This window comes from Apteryx rowi, unplaced genomic scaffold (assembly GCF_003343035.1).
Source record: "Apteryx rowi isolate R43461 unplaced genomic scaffold, aptRow1 scaffold_29, whole genome shotgun sequence".
NCBI classification, from domain to species: Eukaryota; Metazoa; Chordata; class Aves; order Apterygiformes; family Apterygidae; genus Apteryx; species Apteryx rowi.
Genome location: NW_020449307.1, coordinates 4,442,237 through 4,463,801, shown reverse-complemented (window position 1 = coordinate 4,463,801; position 21,565 = coordinate 4,442,237).

Here is a 21,565-nt window from a genome sequence, read left to right as displayed (position 1 = left end):
GAGGACTCTGACAGACTAGTATCCCAAGTCCTGTATATGATACATCTCTAAGATGATTTTCAAGATAATGAGCAGTTCTCATCAAATGTACATGAGATCTTGGAGCTTAATTTTCTCACACAAAGTTAAGAATTTCAGGTACAGTAGATGATACCTGATAACCTAGCTTTCTTTCTGACAGAAAACTTCCAGAGATCTAAAATAACCTTAATAAATTTATGTTTGCTCTCTTTATGTTAAATAACACAGATGAGCAAAACTTACCCTCCTCATTTTGACCATCATAACATCTGTGAGTATCAGACAAAGACCTTTACAAGAGACACCCAAAGAAGATCAGAAGTATGCTAAACACCTGGATGGCAATGACCAGGCTTGCAAAAAGTGAGGTGCCAAGGAGTCACAAGAAAATGCTGGGAGCACAGGTAATAGTCAAAGGGCAGAGCAGAGCAAAAAGTGTTCATCATTTGTCATTCTTATTTATAAAATATCTGTTAGAAAGTGTTCACCCTTCCAGAGTGGAGTTTAGAGGGGAAAAAGAGGCACAGCCCAACAGCTTGGTGGACAAGCTCACTGGAAGTTGAGTCACTCTGCAGACAGCAGAGTTGAGTCTGAGGCTCCTGTATCTAGGTAAGGATTAAACAGTGTACTTTACAGGTAGTCTGTCTGACCTAGCCTAGAAAACTTTTGGCAGTTGCAGAGGAAATGGGACAATGGCAAAAAGGAGGCTGAAAAAGAGAGAGCAGACACCTGATCCTAGGTTTTTGACATTCCAACTGAATGAGTAGCCATTTGGTTCCTGTCTGCTTGATCCCTTCATTCATTCTTCCATGGACTTTGTGAAAACAATGTGAAAAATCAAACTTCACCTCCATTTTTCTTCAAAAGGGAATATTTTTGTTCAGCCAGGCTTTTTAAGAGGTACTGAAGCAAAGGAGCAAAGGGTATGTTAGAATGAATGGAGAAGCCTGAAACAGGAGGTGAACATTCAGCAAAACCAAATATGTATCAAACTTTTTTCCATTTCCAAACCTATCCCAGGACAGGTGAATTATCGCTTAATAGGCACCCTCAAATTAATGAGGTAATGCTTCATTAGCATTGGAAAATATTTTAGAACATAGTTCAAATGCTTAATAAATGACAAAGAGAATGAAATAACACTTCTAAAGGGTTCGTTCTCTAATTCATCACTAAATATTTAGACTGTCCACCTCCATTTGAACATAGTATCACACTGGCAAAGCAGTAGGCAGGAGTCATTAGATCTTAACTGAGTTTGATTTCAAAGGGAAAAATTTATTTCACTCAAAACAGTTGTTACCACATTTACCATAAGAGGTTTCTGTCTAGTCTGTATTTTGCACTAAGCAGCTTTGCAACATCTCATCAATTCAAAACACATTTTATCCGAGAACCCGCTAAATTAGAGAACATAGGTTTTAGCCAGTGTAAGGGAAATAAAAGATCCAACAAAGGGACTTTACAAAGCTTTAGAATGGTTAGAAGGACAATTTAAATTCAAATACATGGAGAAAACAGTTCTGTGGCCTACAGATTAATCTTAAGGAAGGAGACTCTCTTCACATTTTACATCATACAAAATGAGGCCCTATTTTATTAGAGAAAATAGAAATTCTATGTAAAATATCATATAGGTCAATACTGCAGATAAGCTTTGCATATGGATTAAAGATTGTCATTTTATTATTTGCAGCCCTACGGACAAAAAATAATCAGTTTTTGGGATCATAATTTGTAGTCATGACTATGTACAGGACAGTTTCAAAGCAGACTCTAAGACTCTTGCTCAAAATTTTGGGACATGAAATAAATAATAGATATGTATGTCTGCCCTTCCAGGATTTCCCTTTAGTGCCAAAAGGTGCACCAAGAACAGAAGAAGAACTGTTAGACATACATTGCCATAACATCCATGATATTATTTTTACAAGGGGGAAATCATTCAAGCCTCTTTCTAATTTCCAGATTAACAGTATAGGTAAGTTTAAGAACAAATTGTAATAGAATGAGTAGCTTACTGATGCGTACAATATTTTTAATGTCTGAGAAAGATTAAGCCGGCTTGACTGGTTGTCTCACAGCAGCTGTTTATTGAAACTTTGTTATTATTTAATTGGTTTGGTGGATGTGGGGAGAGCAGTGGATGTTGTCTGCCTTGATTTCAGTAAGGCTTTTTACACTGTGTCCCATAACATCCTCATAGACAAACTGGTAAGAATGAGCTAGATGAGTAGAAAATGAGGTGGACTGGAAACTGGCTGAACAGCTGAGCTCAGAGCATTGTGCTCAATGACACAAAGTCTAGTTGGAGGCCAGTAATTAGTGGTGTCCCCTAGAGGTCAATACTGGAGCCAATACTGTTTAACATCTTCATTAATGACCTGGATGATGAGACCAAATGCACCCTCAGCAATTTCGCAGAGTACACAGAACTGGGGGGAGTGGCTGATACACCAGATAGTCATGCTGCTATTCAGAGGGACCTTAGCAGGCTGGAGAAATGGGTCAAGAGGAACTTCATGAAGTTCAACAAATGGAAGTGCAAAGTCCGGCAACTGGGGAGGAACCCCATGTACCAGTACAGGCTGGGGGCTGACTAGCTGGAGCAGCTTTGCAGAGGAGGACCTGGAGGTCCTGATGGACAATAGGTTGAACATGGGCCAGCAATGCATCCCCATGGCAAAGAATGCCATCAGTGTCTTGGGCTACCAAAGAAGGAGCATTGCCAGCAGGTTGGGGRAGGTGATCCTTCCCCTCTACTCAGCACTGGTGAGGCCACATCTGGAATACTGTGTCCAGTCCGGGGCTCCCCAATACAAGACAGATATGGAGCTACTGGAGCAAGTCCAGCGGAGGGCTACGAAGATAATTAAGGGCCTGGAGCATCTCTCATATGAGGAGAGACTGAGAGACCTGGGACTGTTTGCCCTGGAAAAGAGAAGGCTCAGGGGAGATCTTATCAATGTATATAAATATCTGATGGGAAGGTATAAAGATGACGGGGCCACTCTTCTCAGTGGTGCCAGGTGACAAGATGAGAAGCAATGGGCACAAACTGAAACACAGGAAATTCTGATTGAACATAAGAAAACACTTCTTCACTGTGAGGGTGGTGAAATGTTGGAACTCATTGCCCAGAGAGGTTGTGGAGTCTCCATCTTTGGAAATAATCTGACTGGACAAGTCCTTGGCAGCCCCCTTCAGCTGACCCTGCATGAGCAGGGGGATTGGACCAGATGATCTYCAGAGGTGCCTGCCAACCCCAACTATTCTATGATTGTGTGGTTTCACAATAGGTATTCACAATGTTACTACAGCCACATACTAATGCATGTTGTCTCCTCCAAATGACCCTTAGGTCTTTATGCATTAACTAGAATAAAGGATGTGCAACAAGTGGGGAAGCAGCAATAGAAAGCACTATTCTGCCTGTTTGAAATTTTATACAAAGCAAGTTTAGGGGGTATTGTAAAGCAATGAAACTCCATTTTAGTTCTAAGACTAGTCCAACACAAACCAAAGGCAGTGAAAAGACTTCACATGTTGCCACCAGATCTGGCTTACAGATAGAAAACCTTATTCTTATCTACCAATCAGAATATGCTTTTATTCAGGATAGAGCTTCAGGCATTCATGCACAGCAATAATCAGTCATCACCATCAATCAATCATTTAAACAGTATACAAGGCTTTGGTTAATACTTTTGTACTTGAGTGATTTTATTCATACACAAATACCCTTGCAATCAAATCCGAGGCATCTTTTGTGATGGCAAGAATGATACTTCTTTTCTGAAAGATATTCTGTATTTTGAACAGAAGAAGTAGATTTCTCAATATGAGGGAAAGAAAATTGCAAAAATCGAATATCAAATCATCAAGTGGTACTGCTGTACCTCCATGAGACTCGCAGGAAAAACTGGAACTCAGAGGAATGCTAACTTRCATTCATCAAGAACTTCAGTGAGAAACTGAAGAGGACAATAGGAGATTGATACTTCTGCTCCCTTTTCTTTTATTGCTCTGAATACTGGATGTTTTGTATTGCTCTACTTCTAGCAATGCAGGAGATACGCCATATAATGATTTATATCAATTGGAAGGTTTTCTTTTCCCTCAATAGGCAGGACAGGACCAAGAGTATGAGCAAGATAATTTTCATATTTTTGTGTTTGCTACCATTTGTCGGGGGCAGGGGGGGGGGGGAGTGCAGTTGTAAGAAAAGCCCCTTTCAGCCTTTACCTTAAAGCGTTTTGATGCAGAGTCTCGGGCAACTTGGTTGCCAGAATAAAATACACCTCTGGTGAGTGTATGGAAACTGAGCCTGTAACAGTCAAATAACAACATTTCCAGAAGAACTGGAGAAATCTCATGATCCCAGCTTACTTAACTGTGTCAAATTTAGCCACTGAGCCTGAGGTCATCACTTACTTTTCCAGTGAGAGGCATCACAAGACCCCGTAATAGTGTCYGGCTCCTGCAGATGCGAGGTGGATGTGAGAACTCTACCTGGAGGCTAGAGTCAAAAAGCACTAGCTCAACAACAACTGCTATCTGTAAACACAATATATAGAGAGAACTGGGAACTTGCTGACTTTGACAAAGTGTATTTTTAGGACTGTTATCTTGCACAAAGATAAGAGTTCAGTCTGTGTATTTGTACACTTCTGGCTGTCCCAGATCAGGTGAACCGCTGATCTGGCTTTCTGCATAAGGAATGACATAATCCAACACCTCAGCTTTGAGCCTGGCCTGACTGAGACAAAGTCTAAAGACTTTGACATTGTGGTTCTCACTCTCTAGTCAGTAAGGATAGCAGGGATACAATATTTACTAGTATTGAAATTACGTAATATTCTACTTTAGAGTGAAACATCAGCATGCATTTATAAATGACCTCAACTGGCCCATGAAGCAGTTAGAGATCATGCTGAAATCCACCCTTTTTAGTTGTGATGGTTTAATCTTGTATTTTTTCCTCAGATAGGGATCCTGCAAAGATGAAGAAGTGGAACCAATGTTGGGTCTTGAAGACAAAATTAGTTTCTGGGAGAGTGGTGGGCATACAGGCACTGGTAGTGCTGTAGAAGATGCAAAAGGGGAAGGATCAGATTAAATAGAAACTAAGAATACAAGTATCATTAAATAGATCATGGCAGGCTGGCAAGGAGCTGGAGGTTCCCTTCCACTCCACAGTTAGTGTGAGTTTCTGCAGAAGTGTCATTGTCTTACGCTACATGCAAACATATTTTATATCACATCTGAGAATGAAGAAATGACCAAAGCCACCATGTACTGTTGGTTTTAAACTTCGATCATTTCAAGAGCAGCTAATTATTTTTGTGATTCCGACTTTTGCCTTGTAAACATCTGAAATAAGAAAAGTCCAAAAATCATTGCTGTGAAATATTGCTAAACTCTCTGGAGGAAATAATTGTTCATTTTTTTTCAACCTGGGTAAAGAAAGGAAACTCATTCTGCTGAAGTGATTTAGATTAATCTTACAAATAAAAAAGCAAATAAATAAATTGCTCCAAGACAGAGTGACCATGGGGTATATTCAGCTCTAACATTTAAAGAYTGACAAAATTGAAAGCCACTGAAACACTAGGTTACCTGGCTACCAGCTCTACTATAGTAATTATGTCATGTATATGCATGTGTGTATATATATATATGTATGCATGTATGTGTGTGTACATATATAAGCATATATATAAAAACTTTCTGAAAGCCACTAACAAGAATATTATAAAACTGATACTATCTGCTTTACAGATAGGCAAACTCAAGTGCATGGGATTAAAATCCGAGTTTGCTTTCAATTTTTCTTCTCATTTCTAAGTATTAGACAAGACTTTAATTGCAGTATGAATTCCTCTGTGTGCTCATGAGACAAATTTTACACATAATCTTCTAAGGGAAATGCAGGGCTTCTTCCAAAAAAAAAGAAAAAAGAGGAAAAGAAAGTCTCTTAAAAATTTGAAAATGTTTCTGCAGAATTTCTCAGACAAAACAAAGCCAAAATGCATAATGCATGATTGATAAACAGGGAAATTAGAGATGCCTAAAATTTTTTTCTGAGAAAAGTAACGTGCAATTTGAAAAGCTTGATTTTACAACACTAAATGAAGCTAGATGTTGAGTATTGTCAGCCTTGTGTAGAAATGGATGGGATTCTTGTTTTTAAAAGTGCTTAAAAGGCATAATTTGAATGCACGACAAGACATTTATTAAACCTAAAGATATATGTACAGCATCTATTACTCTATTCTTACATGACAATATATTCTTTATAGGTAGTATGTATTTCTATCCATCCATTTATCTTTCTTATTATCATATTAGATGTTTACTTTTATTAACTGTCATAAAGCACCAAGGAATTTACATCCTGAATTTTGCATTTTCTGGCCAAGTAGAAACAGATACTGTATCAAGAGGCAACTTTTTAATGTTTTTATATTATCTACCCATCTATCTGATTGTCTATCTATCTGCTATCTGTATGAATATTGCTGCCTACAGCTACAATTATATTTTCTCCATATATTTAACAGAGATTTGATATAACTTTTAAGACTAAAATTAAGCTTGCTCATTATTATTTATTAATATTACTCATACCTTAGCTGTGTTCATCTTCTGAGTTTGCTAAGTTAAAGGGCATCCTCATTTGAGAACAATGACTGAAGATCTGAATATCAGATAATACAAATTGATTTTTGTTTATCACTAAAAATGACAGTAAAATCTATTATAATAAATGACATAGGTAGACTTGGTATTTCAAAATTCAGGTGACTGCATGATTTTAATCAGCAGCTAGAAAACTTCATAGTGTTTTACAGCAATTAGAATTGTTGTTACAAGGAAAGAGAAAATGACAACTAGTTATTTTCAAAATAACCCCACAGCAACACAAGGAGGAGGATACAGCAGGCCCTGCACAACCAATTCTGCAGGAAAAAAAATATGCAAAAAATGTATTTTATAAATTATGCTTGTTCAAGTAATGGTTAAGTGGATTTTGCCCTTACACCTGGTCCTATAGTGAGCAACAGACACCTGGAAATGCACAGAGCAACACCATGACTTAGAAAAAAAAATCATCTCCAGCAAAGAGGGTAGGTTTAACTATTGACCAAGCAACTCCAATATATTGTCATCAGTCGAATTGCATGTGGAGGATGGGTAACACCTACTCTAGGCCAGCTGGGATTTCAGTGACTCCCAGGTCTCGTCCTGCCCCAGCTGGTGGCGATCAGTGGGAGAGGAGGGATTTGGACCAGGAGGCATCTGATTGCCACCACAGCCAGGGGCTGCCCTGGCATCCACTCACACAGTGGAGACAACCCTGGGGGCCTGATGCACAGCATCATCCTGCGGCATTAGAATTAAGGTACACAGACCCAAGGAGTCTCCAACCTCAGGAGAGAGCCAAGAGTATGAGGAACAGGGGCCAGACCCCTTTGCTTCTTGGAGAAAGATGTTGCTGGGCAGTTATCCTTCAGCAAGGAGAGTTTTGTCATTGACCTCATGCTGCAGGAGCAGCCTGCCCAAAAGCACTGCCTGGCTCTTACCAGGTATGCTGGGGTGAGGACTGCAAGGCAGAAGCTGCACAGAGCTTGAGAGAGCTTGTGGCCACGTAGGAAAGAGCAGGTAGCATGCGAGGCCTTCAGCGTTCAGGTTCCAAGGCAGCGATGGCTGCAGTGCACCAGCCCAGGAAAACAGTCCCCAGGAAGGACAAAGTGATTTCCTGAGAAAAGAGGTCCCCAGTGACCTAAGAAGTTGTGCATCTGTGTCCAAAGGGAAGTGAGGAATCAGCAGGCAAAGCATTGAATTTAGCCTGGACTGGATGTGGCTGACATCACCCTGCTACCTGTAACTATTTTAAAATTAGGCAATATAATGCATGCTTACTTGTTTCCCACCCCTGCTCTGAATGATAGCCTTCACTCTGCTCCATATTAACCTGATGAAAGCAGGGCAGGTCACAAACAACTCAAAACTTTCTCCAGAGATGATTCATATCCCGCCCCTCCTGCAACATCAGAGGAAGCATGTCCACTTTTTTGTTTGCAGAGACAAGAGGCAGACCCCAAACAAGCTGTGGAGTTTCAGGGATGGGGAAGAGGATGCAGGGACAAAATGCCCTCTAGTTATAAGGGCACAGTACCAGTCTTTTAAGAAAGAAAAAGAGAGAACAATTGTCCTCTATCTATGATAAATCTACTTGATTTTAATCTCATGCACTGAGATTAAAACACAAGTGAGCCAAAATACTTGGTGTAATTCATTTTCAGGTTGTCAGGTCAGCGCCTGCTAGTGCAGAGCTATTAAAAGTAACTGAGCTGGAAATCCGCAAGTTCTCTGTGCAAGCACATCACAGTGAACAGGCATCAGTCTGAAGAAAGGGAATATGATTTTTCAGGAAAGATGTGTTGATATCAATTCACAGTTTTCACAACTAAGCTGTCTCCTGTGTGAACAGGCAAGAGGCAAAGGACTGGGCAATGCAGAGTCACTTCTCTAGGGTCAAACAGGACACTAGCTTCTTAACTCGTTTTGTAGGTTGAATTCTTGAGGAAACTAGGTTTATGCTGTTGTAAAGTTACATATCTGTCTACCCATGTAACCTTAATAACTTTGAAACTATTAGGTAATTTCACCCTAGTTTCATAAAGGAGTGAATAGATAATAAAACACAATAAAGAATAAATAATAATAGATTATTTCAAATTTTGTGAATATTGGTGGTGACTTAGATGAAAGGAAACTGGAATAACGTTTCTACTGCAGGTGGGCTCCAGTGAAAAATCAAAAAGAACAAACTCAAAACTATCCACCAGAGAATCCACATGTGACAGAGCTCCAGGAATTCAAGCTTCCTCAATTTTGCTGCTCRCAGATTGCTTGCTTGACTTTTTCATCTATATTTCTATTACAGCTACAGGTTTAAGTACTGCAATAATATTGGCATGTATGTCTTAGCTTTCTCTGACTTAATCATTAGATCACTTATTTTCTGAAATATTTTTTCCAGCATGAACATAATTCCTAGTTCCCCACGTCTGCCCTCGTAGTTCTCATGCATTCATACATAGACACATGCTTCCTTTCCTGTCATCTAAATTAAAAAATATACTCCAACTATCAAAGTTTCATGTTCACATAAAACAGTTCTCATAGATTCTGCAGCTCTGCATTTACTTCTGAGGCCACACTGTATTTTTGATCGAATGAAGTAAAAAATATTCAGTGTATGTAAATGCTAAAAAGTCAATATTTTTAAAACCAGCTTGAACAGTGATCAGTGGTACTTAGTTAAAAAATAAACTAAGATGCATCCTATGCAATTAAGCCTCAGTTTAACAAAGACTCCATGTATCTACTTAGCTTCAAATTTGGCTGTAAGTCCTAACAAAGTCCTTGGGACGTGAGCATACACTTGTATACATTGATTGTATTTGACTGAAATAAGCACATGCTTGAAGCTTGAATGCATACCTAGTTATTTTTAACTTATTTCTATACTTCATATAAAATATATTACATCTGCTGAAATACAGGTGGAGATCTCATGACCAGAGTTGTATTTTGTTTTCAGTTGAGCCCAAGGCACATCATCCAGCTGCCTTCCTCATAGTTCAAGAAATTTAGCTTTTCCTACTTGGGCAAATCCAGCACACAAAAAGCTAATCCATAAGGAAAACATAGCTCCTGAAGAACATATTTTCTGATGCACTATTCCTGTGTCCATTGCACTAGGCTTAGGCATGGGCCAGGGCTGTTGTGCACTGCACTGCCCATAGGACGAATAGGATGTTTCCTGTCCCAGTGCACCCACTATCCCAGCAGAAGACCGGACACAGTACACCAGGACTGGCCAGCCTTCTCTATGCTGCCAGAAGCATAATAAATATTTTATAAGGCAAAAAACCATGAGGAACAAACTGTTTGGGAGCAAGGAGGACAGGTCTCACAGAAGCCCATCATGCCATTGCAGGCAGGCTCTGGGAAGGTGAACTGCTAGGTACCAGCTTCAGCTGCAGCAAGGGGTGGGTATCACCTGGAAGATAATACACATCCTCAGCCATCATACAGCATGACAGCTGTATCTGGGCTGCTGAAAACCAAATGCCAACCATCCCTGCAATGAAGAATATATGGGACAGCACATTTGTTGTGTTTGTCCAGACAAAGGTCCATGTGCCCCAGTATCCTACCTCCAACAGTGTCCAGAAATGGATGCCTTGAGAAGCATGTGAAAATGAGCATACAAAAATCCTCACCAGGACATTCTTCTGTTTTCCATTGACCTGTGCTTCAGGGATTTCCCAGTTACACAGTAGGTTAAGACTCACCTCATCTGTCTTTAGAGGACTATACCTGAGGTATTCACCATAGGTTCCCTTTGCAGGGGACTTATTTTAGATATTTATTTTAGGATGAGATGAATTGAGCCATAATTTACCTGCTTTTCTCCATCTGTTGTGAAGAGTTTTCAAATGACTGGCTCATATGTCGTTTGAGAAGATGCCACCATCCATTGCGTTTAATAACCCTGGTGGGTGTAAGTTTATGTCTTTCTCAATACATACAAAACTATAATATCCACAACTGGAAAAGAATTTCATAGTTTAATGAAAGACTGTGTAATAAGCAACTTCCTTTTCCTTGTTTGTCAGCCTTCCTCAGGCAGAAGAGCATAGGAGGAAAATGAGATACTATTGATAAGATAATGATTTCAGCTTACCAATAATCAACTCATCAATGGCTGTAGGCATCCTAGAAAAAAAAATTAAAGTTTCTTGGAACAAGCCAATGATATATAAACAAAACAGCAACATGAGAGATGAAACTGAAAGATAAATGCTAATTGAAAGCTAATTAACAGTGTTAATTTTTTTTAATTCTATACATTAGTAATTATTATCATACATCAATTTTTTTCATTCATTCCCATCTAAGCAACAATACTGCTTCAAGGAGTTCATCCTTAATTACAAAATAATAATTCTTTTAATTTTAATCAGTGGATTTATTGTTTCTCATCCCTCCCTTACTTATTTATGTCTGAACAAATTATTTTTTAAAACTTTTACAAATCTGTAAATAAACGCCCCAAATAGGCAATGAACCTGTGTTAGAGAAAAGTGAGGAGAGCAGTAGGAAATGCTTCCAGGTCATCTTTATTACCACAGGCAACATGGCTGAGTGGATGTATAAAGATGACTGAAATATGGGAAGAGTTTAAGTGTTGTGAATGAGTATAGGCAGCTTGTACTGTGGCGAGGGAGCTGTTTAAAGGTCGCATGTGATGTGTTGAAGTCAATATTTAGAAGAATTAATCCCCTTGTTTTTTTCCCTCTGGATGGAAGAGGGAGATGTTATTGCAGTTTTCACAATTCCTATTCTATATGATTTATTTTAGTTTGAATAAGGTAGTTTTCATATTGACCTRTACCATTTCACAGCTGAGACATGGGCTGTTGCTGTATGTGCTCATATCAATATAGATTTGGGCCTGTGGCACAGATGATTTTACCAATAAAAATTTTCATTTAAAATTTAACAAAGATCAGGTGGGGTTTTTTACTACTTGGGGCTTAAAATATGAGTCAGTTCTTGTTATAGCTACAGAATTTTACCAATTTGGGTCATGGAAGACTAATTTGTTTACTAGATAAACAAAATGAAGACTGACAATATCCCTGCTTATTTAAGCTTAACCTTTAATTTAACCTGCTTTATTAAACTCTACCTGCAAAAGGCCTATTTCCTTTGCTGTTCGGAGTCTTTCTCATATGTAAGATTTTAACATATATCTTCTTTAACCAGGTTGTCAACTTTCTGACCTATCACAAATGTTCACCTACTTCACCATAGTGCTAGAATCAGCGAGGATTAATAACAATTGTTTGGGGACAATAGGAATTGTCTGTGTAGTTTGTGTATTGTTTTATTCTTTAACGTCTTTGTACTTGAGTTGGTCTGTTGCTAGTATACCTGGAAGGGTATGCCTGCAAGCAAGGCTTTTATGCAGGTGGTGTAGACTCTTTGGATATGTGGATTGCTGAGCTCAGAGAATGTCTTCCCTAAATATATCAAGTCTCACTTTGGCTTATTTTTATTCTCAACGTTTCAATTATGTTATTTCAGAGCCTCATTATTCAGCAATCAGAAAGCCGACCATTTTCAGATATTTCAAATTTCCAAAAGTTTCAATTTCATTTCAATATTAAAAACACCCAGTTAATACTCATTTGCTCTTCTGCAGGTTTTTCTGTTACCTTAACTCCTTACATCTCCTCCTGTTTTGTTCCCATTAGAATTCTGATTGTTTTTACTTTTATACTCTGTTTTGCTCTGAAATTAATGCCTTCTGATCCCCCAAGGAAGAAACCATCCCTTATAAACACACTGAACTCATTTCAGTGAGCACAAAATAAATCCAAAGACCAATGAATGTACAGATGCTTCTGCAGTGGTGATGCACTGATAAATAGTGATTGGTCCCATTACTGACTAAAAGTGCAGACTCGGGTTTTCATTAAGACACAGACTTAACTGTGCAACATCTCAATTCCTTGATTCAGCCATTGACTAAACATAGATGTTCAGTGGCATCTGAGATGCCTTAGGGAGATGGGGATATTGCAGCTCTTCCCAGAGTGACATCTGGTGGAATACACAAGGGCATCTCAAATGGCACTAGGCAGCTTCTAGTTCCTCGTCAGTACAAACACCAAGTCTAGAGTTATTCAGCAGGTCAGATAAAAGCATATATTTTAGGATGAGCTAATTGCTCTCTAGGCTCTATGGCTTGATCTCCATATACGAGCCAGATGCCTAGAAGCAGATGTCTTCATCTTAAACTGGAAGTTTCTTCTAATACCTCTAATTCCAGCTAACACCCTGTGCTTTGGACCAGCCTTTGTTTCCTACCAAAAGCCAAGTAGGTGAGAAATTTTCTAAGTTTAGTCCTATTTTCTTAATAGCACATCTACACTAGAATTTTTACTAATTGCTGATCAGTTTCCTGATTATAAGCAATATTACATTGTCTTTTCAAGAGAGGGTATTTTCCCCATTTGAAGGGCTTAGGCAGGCAACAGTGATATAAGCAAGCATCCTAAGGGAAGAGAACAAGGCAGGAAGCTTCACCCTTTCTATGGTATATTCCTTCCAAACCAAGATGCTTTCTATCTGTTTTTTGTAGGTCCCAATTTCTGAACAGCTATGATGGCATAGATATATGCAGAATGGGAGAAGATCAAATGGTTCTGGAACCAGATAGGAAGGAGCGACTGCGATCATTCCTGAAGCCATGTGGAAAGCAAAGCAGAAGCTGGGCAAGTAGGAGGAACACATCTGAGAAATATAGGGTGGGGATGGAAAGGGATTCAATAACAAGAGCTGGGGCGAGAAGACTATTCGCATACTATGGATAATTTGGGCATGTAATTGCAAAGATAATACTTTTTGAACCTTTTTTCTATTCCATTTTCAGTAGCAATTTCAGCTCAAAACTAACCACCACCAAATGGGTTGTATAACACTAGGCAAAGAACACTTTTAAATTTTCACTAGACTTCACAGGCATGGTTAAATTTATGGAGAAGGCTTTAGTTAATTAACATTAAGAACAGATCTTTATTTTGTTTGTTTCCTTAGTGAAGTTAAAGGACTAAAAACTTAGCACTAGTCTCTGAGCTATTGCAACCAACCAATGTCACTTGTCTCCTGGAGGCACTACTGCATGCATCCACATACTCTGCTACTCCCTCCTCTGTGAAACACTCTAGCCATCAGGAGCTTATCTGTTTACATATGACCTGCTTAAATTCATAAATAATTGTATTTTCAGAATTCAGTAAGTTCTTGGCTGGTGCTATACAGTAGTGCTTAGACATACGGTTCATGTCTAAAGAGGCACATTGTTCCAGATCTGATTACCAGCATCTACATTTTTCTCTCAACAGCTATTCATGCTATCTTTTTCCTAATGCATAGCGTCGTGTAATTCTGTAATGAACTCTGAGGTGCTGAATATTTATTCTTATTTTTCATGGTTTATTATCCTGACATTTCAAATTGCTCTGCTTAAACTTTGATAAGTGTTGTATAATAGAGAAATCAAACTTCTACATCAGCATTTGCTTCAATTTAATGTCAAAATAGACATAAAAATTAATTTCAAAGCTATCTGTGTTTCTTTCTAAATACCCTGGGCAGGGGGTGACTCAGAGGAAGGAAAGCCCTGTTCAGCGTCCCCTCCTTGCGTTTGAAYCTTAGTATTTTAACACGGATCTTCACTGCAATATTTCAGCATTTGTCACATGATGAATTTGATTCGTAAGACCTACAAATTACTGTCGCCCCTCTTTGTCCAGTGTCAAAAGTTATTTAAATACATGATGGAGTGTGTAAAATCAAGTTTTACAGGATGTTGTCTTTAAACATAAACTCTATCTGTTCCTTTTTTCCTTCCTCTTTTATAACCCCATTCTTCTTCCCTGATGTTCCCTAGGTTTTGTCCACACATACACTGTCTCCCAGTGTAGCCATTCTAAGTATTTATTACTTAAGTAATCTTTTCACCTTTGCGTCTGTGTTTTATTCTGCATATCTGAACTATTCATATAATAATTACTGCTATTACTGTAACTCTCCTTTTACCATATTTCTCCTTCCTATCACATTCCTTTGATCTTCTTCCTTTTCTTACATCTTTTTTTCTGAGCTTGTCTCCTCTGGCTAATAGCACCTTCCCTCACAACTTAGTACTCCTCCAGCAGATTTCTTTTCCCTGCAACTCATTCCCAGGATTTTTCTACTTTTCAAACTCCTTTGTTCCTATTCCTTACTAATCCCCTGATCCCCTGCTTGCACTCACCACCACATATTCTTCAGTCCCTTGCTGTCTTACCACATCCCCTTCAGCAGATGGATAATGCAATTTTTAAGTCAAGCTAAGAAACTTTAATATTGCTCTGATCCTTCCTGGATTTAGGCTTATGGATAGAGCCAGCCGCAGGATGGGAAGGGGAGGGAAAGGGAAGCAAAGGAGGGAGGGCGGGCAGTTGAGAAGAGACAGAAATCAGCAAACTTGATAGCACTTTGCAGTCTGTTTATTTCCCAAAGAATGTCCGCTCAGCTGGGTAGCAGAGCAACGTGAGCCACGAGATGTGCACCTGTAATGCTGGTGTCAGCAAGAGGGGCTCATGCAGATTTTGGCCAATACACAAAGCGAGATGTCATTGTCTTCCTCTGCAGCCAAGATGTACCTAGCAACCTAGCAATGCTCGGGAATGAGAAACTGGAAGACACAGAAGGACAAATAACTAAATAGAAAGAAGATCTTTTATGAGGACAAGAACACTGAAGAAAAGCCCACTGAGGGAATGTCAAAGTAACACAAAGGCACTCATCTAGCCTGCTTAAGAGAAGCCATGGATTCATTGGCAAAGTAAAGATAGGGTCATATCACAAAGCGCAACACAGAGCCAAGCTCTTCTCCTGGCAGAGATCCTCAACCAGAAAGCCCAATACTGCATGGTCCTACTTGTGCAGTGCCCTAGCTGCTCTCACAGCAGCAAAGGCAAAAAGCCAGGCTGAACCACCCAGTAATTCCCCTGCAGGCAGTTAACTCAGGGCCGGCATCCCACTCTTCTGCCCTTCTAGTACTGGTTTTACCATGGGTGGACTATCACCTCAAGAATCCCTTATCATGCCCTAAAACAAGCACAGCAGTGATTTGCAGACACAGTCTTCTGAGTTTCTAGATCTCATGGTATGGCAATTTTCAAGAATCCCTGAGATGAAAGACAAGTTTGTTGTCTTATAAAATGCTATTCAGTACTGGTGGGAAAATCAGATTCCCTGAGAATAAAATGCATGGCAAGAAAGGAAGGATATGTGCCTATTTCATTTATGCTAGTCAGGAACATAAATGAGAATATGGCCCAGAAAGGAGCTTAACCCCTCTGCAAACAGTAGTAAGATTAGGTATTACATTTATTTAGCAAAATTCAGAGGGGAAAATTATTCACCTATTATTCCTTTCAAAAATTTGGCCTACTGTGTTACCTGTGACATAATTAACAAAACATTACAACATTTTTCAATGAACCCAGATATGCGCAATTTTCTCCAAAGTCTGATTAAAGAAATGATCGGACAGCAAATGGAGCAGCTTTTACTGAGACAGCTAACAATAACAGACACATTGGATTCTTATTATCTGCTATTAGCTTTGGCTTTCAGGTAAGAGAAAAATACATTTTAGGAATCATGCACTGTCCTACATTAATAATTCCTGAAATATGCCAGTTAGTGAGAAAGTTGACTATTTATTTTATTTTACTTAATATTTTCACAAAAATACAGAGCCCATTAAAAGCTTCTAAAGGGTTTATTTAAAAGGTCAGCTCAAAGGAAACCACTGCATATTCCGCAGAGGAACAGAGACATTAGCAGTGCATGGACTTGTAGTTAAGCTTTAATTTAGGGCTTGAAAGCTGGGTTCCATTCTTAATATTAGAGTGGGACACTTGTAAAACCTTTGGCAAGTCTTATATAGCTTTCAAAACCCCTGGCAGTTAGTCGCCTGCACAGCTGGTAGTTCTGGGCCTTTCTCTCTTTCTACCTAAGTTTCTACTTATCGTTTTGAATGAGGTGTGGGTTTCTCGGAGCTCTGAGAGCACTGACACCTCAGCCAACATTGCCCACTTGGAATAGGTGCCTCAGATCAGGGATCCAGCCTAGTCTTCCCTCATGTGGCATTTGCCTTGTATTGTAAGGTGAATAGTGCATGCTCAATTAGGTAGTGTGATATTTAGACACTTGTTTTCAGGATGGAAAACCACTTTTTTTATATATCATCACCTCTATATATACAATGCGCAATAGATCCTTGACGTCTATTATTAAAACTTTTAGGTGGTATGCGAGGTTGTATTTTTCTTTCTTGAATAAGAACTTAAGCCTGTTGGTAGAAGCTCRTCAGGAGCCAGGAGAGGCCACCTCTCACGAGGCAAGCCTCTGCTGAGCAGCCACTCCTAGCCTGCTGAGTTCAGCTTGGGGGTGGAATTTCTCTCCCTTGGCTTTTGCAGGATCTTATGACCCCCAGCTCCCAGCCTTGGCCTGACCCAGCTTCATGCTATTCAGAATGTACCAGTGTGATGCCTGTGGCACCACATACCAGAGACTGCCTGCTCCTGCTCTGGATACYGTCATGACACAAATAATGACAAATGCACTGTGGAAGCTGTAGTGTGATCCCTCTCTGGCATGCTAAAAGCCTTTTGCTTCTCCCCATTATTCTTGGAAGTGAGGATGCCCAAAGTACTATTCTAGACAATTGACTCTCAAATGCACTCCTCTTTTGTGAGGACACTTACTCTCTTCCTTCTGCTTTCAAATTTCGGCTTTCTATTTTTCCTTCCACTTACTGTCTGTACAGTGCTTTCTGCTTAACTGAAAGCTTTTGTAACTAACTGAGTAATGCTCTCTATCAGTGATAGGCCTAGAGGGTTAAGATCACTTTCCTCATGTAAGAAMTGAATATTATTTGCTACCACAAGAGCACTTGAAATTGTCTTTAGGAAGTTAAAACAATTTAAAATATGCCATCGCCAAATGTATCATGTGAGGACAGTAAAGAGCCATAGGAAGAACCACTTGCCTCTAACATCTCAGCTCTTCTCCTGAAAGAGAAGAATCCCCTCATTCTGCTGACCTCTCAAGGAGCCAGACCTCGTCCAGAGTGCTGTATCCAGGACTGTGCCTAGGATTGTTTGTGTCTCTGTCTGCTTCTTCTGAGCTTCTACTTAGAATGTTTTTCAGGCACTGCTCAGTTTTCCATTACAGATTTCAGCATAAGAAATAATGCATACATTCCCCAAAGAAATTCAGATTGTTTTAGGCARTTGCTACAGCAACCATTAATCTGGTATAGGTGTGACAGCTTGTGTGGACTGGTGTCAGCTTGCACCTGCTGAGTCCAACGCCTATTGATGGTTGTTAAGAACTTGCTTAGAAAGAAAGATCTGCAGCAGATCATGTGTAACTTTCTGATGGGATTAGAAAAGGAAGACCACAAAAGCATGAGTTTACAAGGAAGGTAGGTGTATGGGCCAAGTTCACATCAGCTTGCATTTTAGATTTTAATTTGATTTGCATAATCCTCATTATTTGCTGCGGTTGGAGGTCCCTAAGATAAAAGTAGGATCAATGAAGATGGAAAAAAAAAGCCCTTTCATACAGGTCAAACTCATTATCCAGCTCCTGGGTCATAAATCACCTTTACATGTGGATGGATCACTATCACTTACCTACCATTTCGAATCTTACTGACTTTTTAAAACTGCCTCCTTTTTGTGGAAATAGCCAGCAGTGATAGAGCCCCCGGCTTTGATTCCCTCTTGCAGTGAAGGCTCAGGTCTCAGTTGCTACCTTTGATGTTTCCTGTACTACTAATGACTGCTGTGGAGCTCCTCTCCATGGGAGAGGACACAGAGAGCCATTTCACTACTGCTGTGAGACACATTTAGTCAAGTTCCTTCAGTACATATATCACTAAATGGGTAGGCTCAGATCAAGCAAGGCATATAATTCTATCTGGATTTCAGAAAACATTTTCTACTAACCTTCATTAAGAAAAGAAAAAAAAAAAACACTGAAAAAAACCACTGGTTTAAGGAAGGAAAGTAGTAGGAACCAGTTAAATGTACTAGTCTATTACCCAGAAAGCTAGTAAGTGCCACAGAACTATTCTGTAAGACTTATCCATAAATTAAAACAAAGGAAGACATACATTTAGCTATTATAACAGATGATCCAGATTCATGTTTAAAGAATTAATTATGACAGAATTTCTGAAAAACTCCCCTTTGTATAGGTAATATCTACAGTTAACAACTTTTAAAAATCTTTCATTGTTGAGAAAAGTTGACAAGAGTATCATTAAAAAAAAAAAAAAAGCCAGTGAATGACAATTCTCATTATATACTCTCATGTGTATATACTTTTTTTAGTGTGTGAAAAGGCCAGATGTTTTACTTCCTGGCACAACCTTCACTATCACTTACATTCTTTTTTCGATATCAAAATGGCAATAGAAGTGCTGAGTAGTCACAAATTAGCAAGAACTAGACAATTCTTTCACAAATTCTGGAGTTGGTTTTAGATACCTAACTGCAGGCACATGTGACAGTTTTAACCATCACTTCTTCATACCAGTTATTATAGACCTATCATCTCTCTTGAATACTGTAGACCATGTGGTTCTGCTGACACATCTTGAGAATGTTCTTGCAATAGATAGATACTCTTAAATCATTATTTTCCTTTCATTCCACATGGTCTGGGTGCCCTTGACATAATTTGAAAATATAGTGCAGCAGCACAATTTAAGATAAACCACTACCAATAAGCAAAGTAATTTAAAATCTCATATCCCCTTCACCTTTGAACAAATCCCCCCAACTTACAATTCCTCTCAACCTTCCTGGGGGGGAAAAAAAAAACCCAACAACTCAGCAAAATGCCTTAAAAATCATTTGAAATTATATTGCCGTAAGGTAATAAAATAGTTTAATCTGAGATATTTGATCTATAACATCACTGTGTCATACAGAACAAGCTACAGAGCCCACCTCTTTCACTGGCAGATGATGAATTAAAGGTATGAAGTATCTAAGATTTTGGATAAATATACGGTGATGCCGTTCTGGAGGGCTGTCTGCTCTTCCTGCCTCCCTGTTCCCCCTGTTAATTTCCACTGCAGACCAAAACTCTTTTATAGACCCTTAAATAGTATTTCTTACTCTCAAAGTCATCCCTATATGAGGTTCTCCAGGAGGCTACCTTGTCATTTTTTGCCTTGAGATTTACATGCAGCAGGTAGGAGTTTATGTCCTTCCCAAAAGTCGCTGGAGCTGTTAAGAGTCCATTTGCATGATGGGCTCAAAATCAAGCCCTTCATGAAAAGTTACACATTGCAGTGTCTCCGTATCCTTCCGACAACAGCTTTATATCACTATTTCAAATGGCCCAGCGGTAGCAGTCAATCTGGTGGTATTTTACACTTACTCCTCCTAAGGGCTGACAGGTAGGCGCAAACACAATGAAGAACTGGGCCTTCCATCACTCCTGGCTCTTATAATGCTTCAACAAACTGGGCAACATCTTGCCCCTAGTTTCAGCCCTGAAACTACATCCCTGCCACAGGTTCACAGCTGTGTAACTGCGAGCAATATTTGGCATAAAGCCCAGAATTTGACCCAGCAGGTTTATGGCGTATGGAGATGATATTAACACACATCATGAGCCAAATCTGCACTCTGGCTGCTTAATAAAAATGCTACTGCTTCCATTGTTACATTTAACCTCTTATATTAACCATAAAACACTAAGAACAATTTAGCCCACAAAGTTAACTATTTATCAGCCACTAGCAATTTGAGATTTGGAATTTTTTTTAATATTCAGAACTTTTTGAGTAATAGGAACTGAACAGTAACATGTAGATCAGCAGCATTTCACTACTCATTTATACTATTTGTTAAATTTACAATGTGGTTGCAAATACACCTGAAAGATATGTTCACAGAATGAAAAATGCACTTTTAATTAATACAAGGGACATATTTAAGTGCAGACATCATAGTAAATAACTAGTTTTCAGCGTCATGAGTAACCCATATTTTTTGCAAAGAAATCTTTGTGAACAGATCCTTTTTCTCACTCAGAGACAAAAATAAAATAATAAAATAAAATAAAATAAAATAAAATAAAAATAAAATAAAATAACAGTCAGCCAGAGCATTCCATTCAGATCAAAAGAAAATATATCATTTTGCTTGGGACTTTTTAGCTGTTTCTGTCATTAAGCCTAAGAATTTTTTAGTAATAAAATGTGAAGATATTTTTCCTGGTTTGCTTGTTTTTTTGAAACATGGAATGATTTCAGGTAACATAAAGCATGGAAAATATCACTCAGCCAATGTGTGGTGAGCACACAGTGGCAGAATGATCACAATTCACTTTCTCGCCTGCATTCAGCTAGCTCTAATTACCGAGAAGGTATAATAATATGTGAAGTGAAACAAACATGTACCGTACAGTGAATTACTCCCTGGCTCCAGACGGATTATCCTCCCAAGCCTGCTACTACTATTCCTTCAGCCAGGTTACTGTATTTGCAAAACAGTTGAGCACAACAGCACTAGTGCTGGGCTGAATTAACATCAATTAGCATCTAAATTGCATGTTTAAATGAGTGCATTAATGGGTGCATGCAATTTATATCTCTCCCCACCACTTCCAGCTTTATCTAGTGCTAAAGATTTGTCAGACAGCTGGTATCAATCTGACTAATCTCAGACTTAGAACAAGTGCCAGCCTGCATACATTTAGCTGGCATACATGGATTAAAGGAAAATTCATATAGGTTGGCTTTAAATTTATGATGCTGTTTGACGTGCTTTTTATCAGCTGCATCCAACTTTACAGCTGCCTTTCAAGGGCTAAA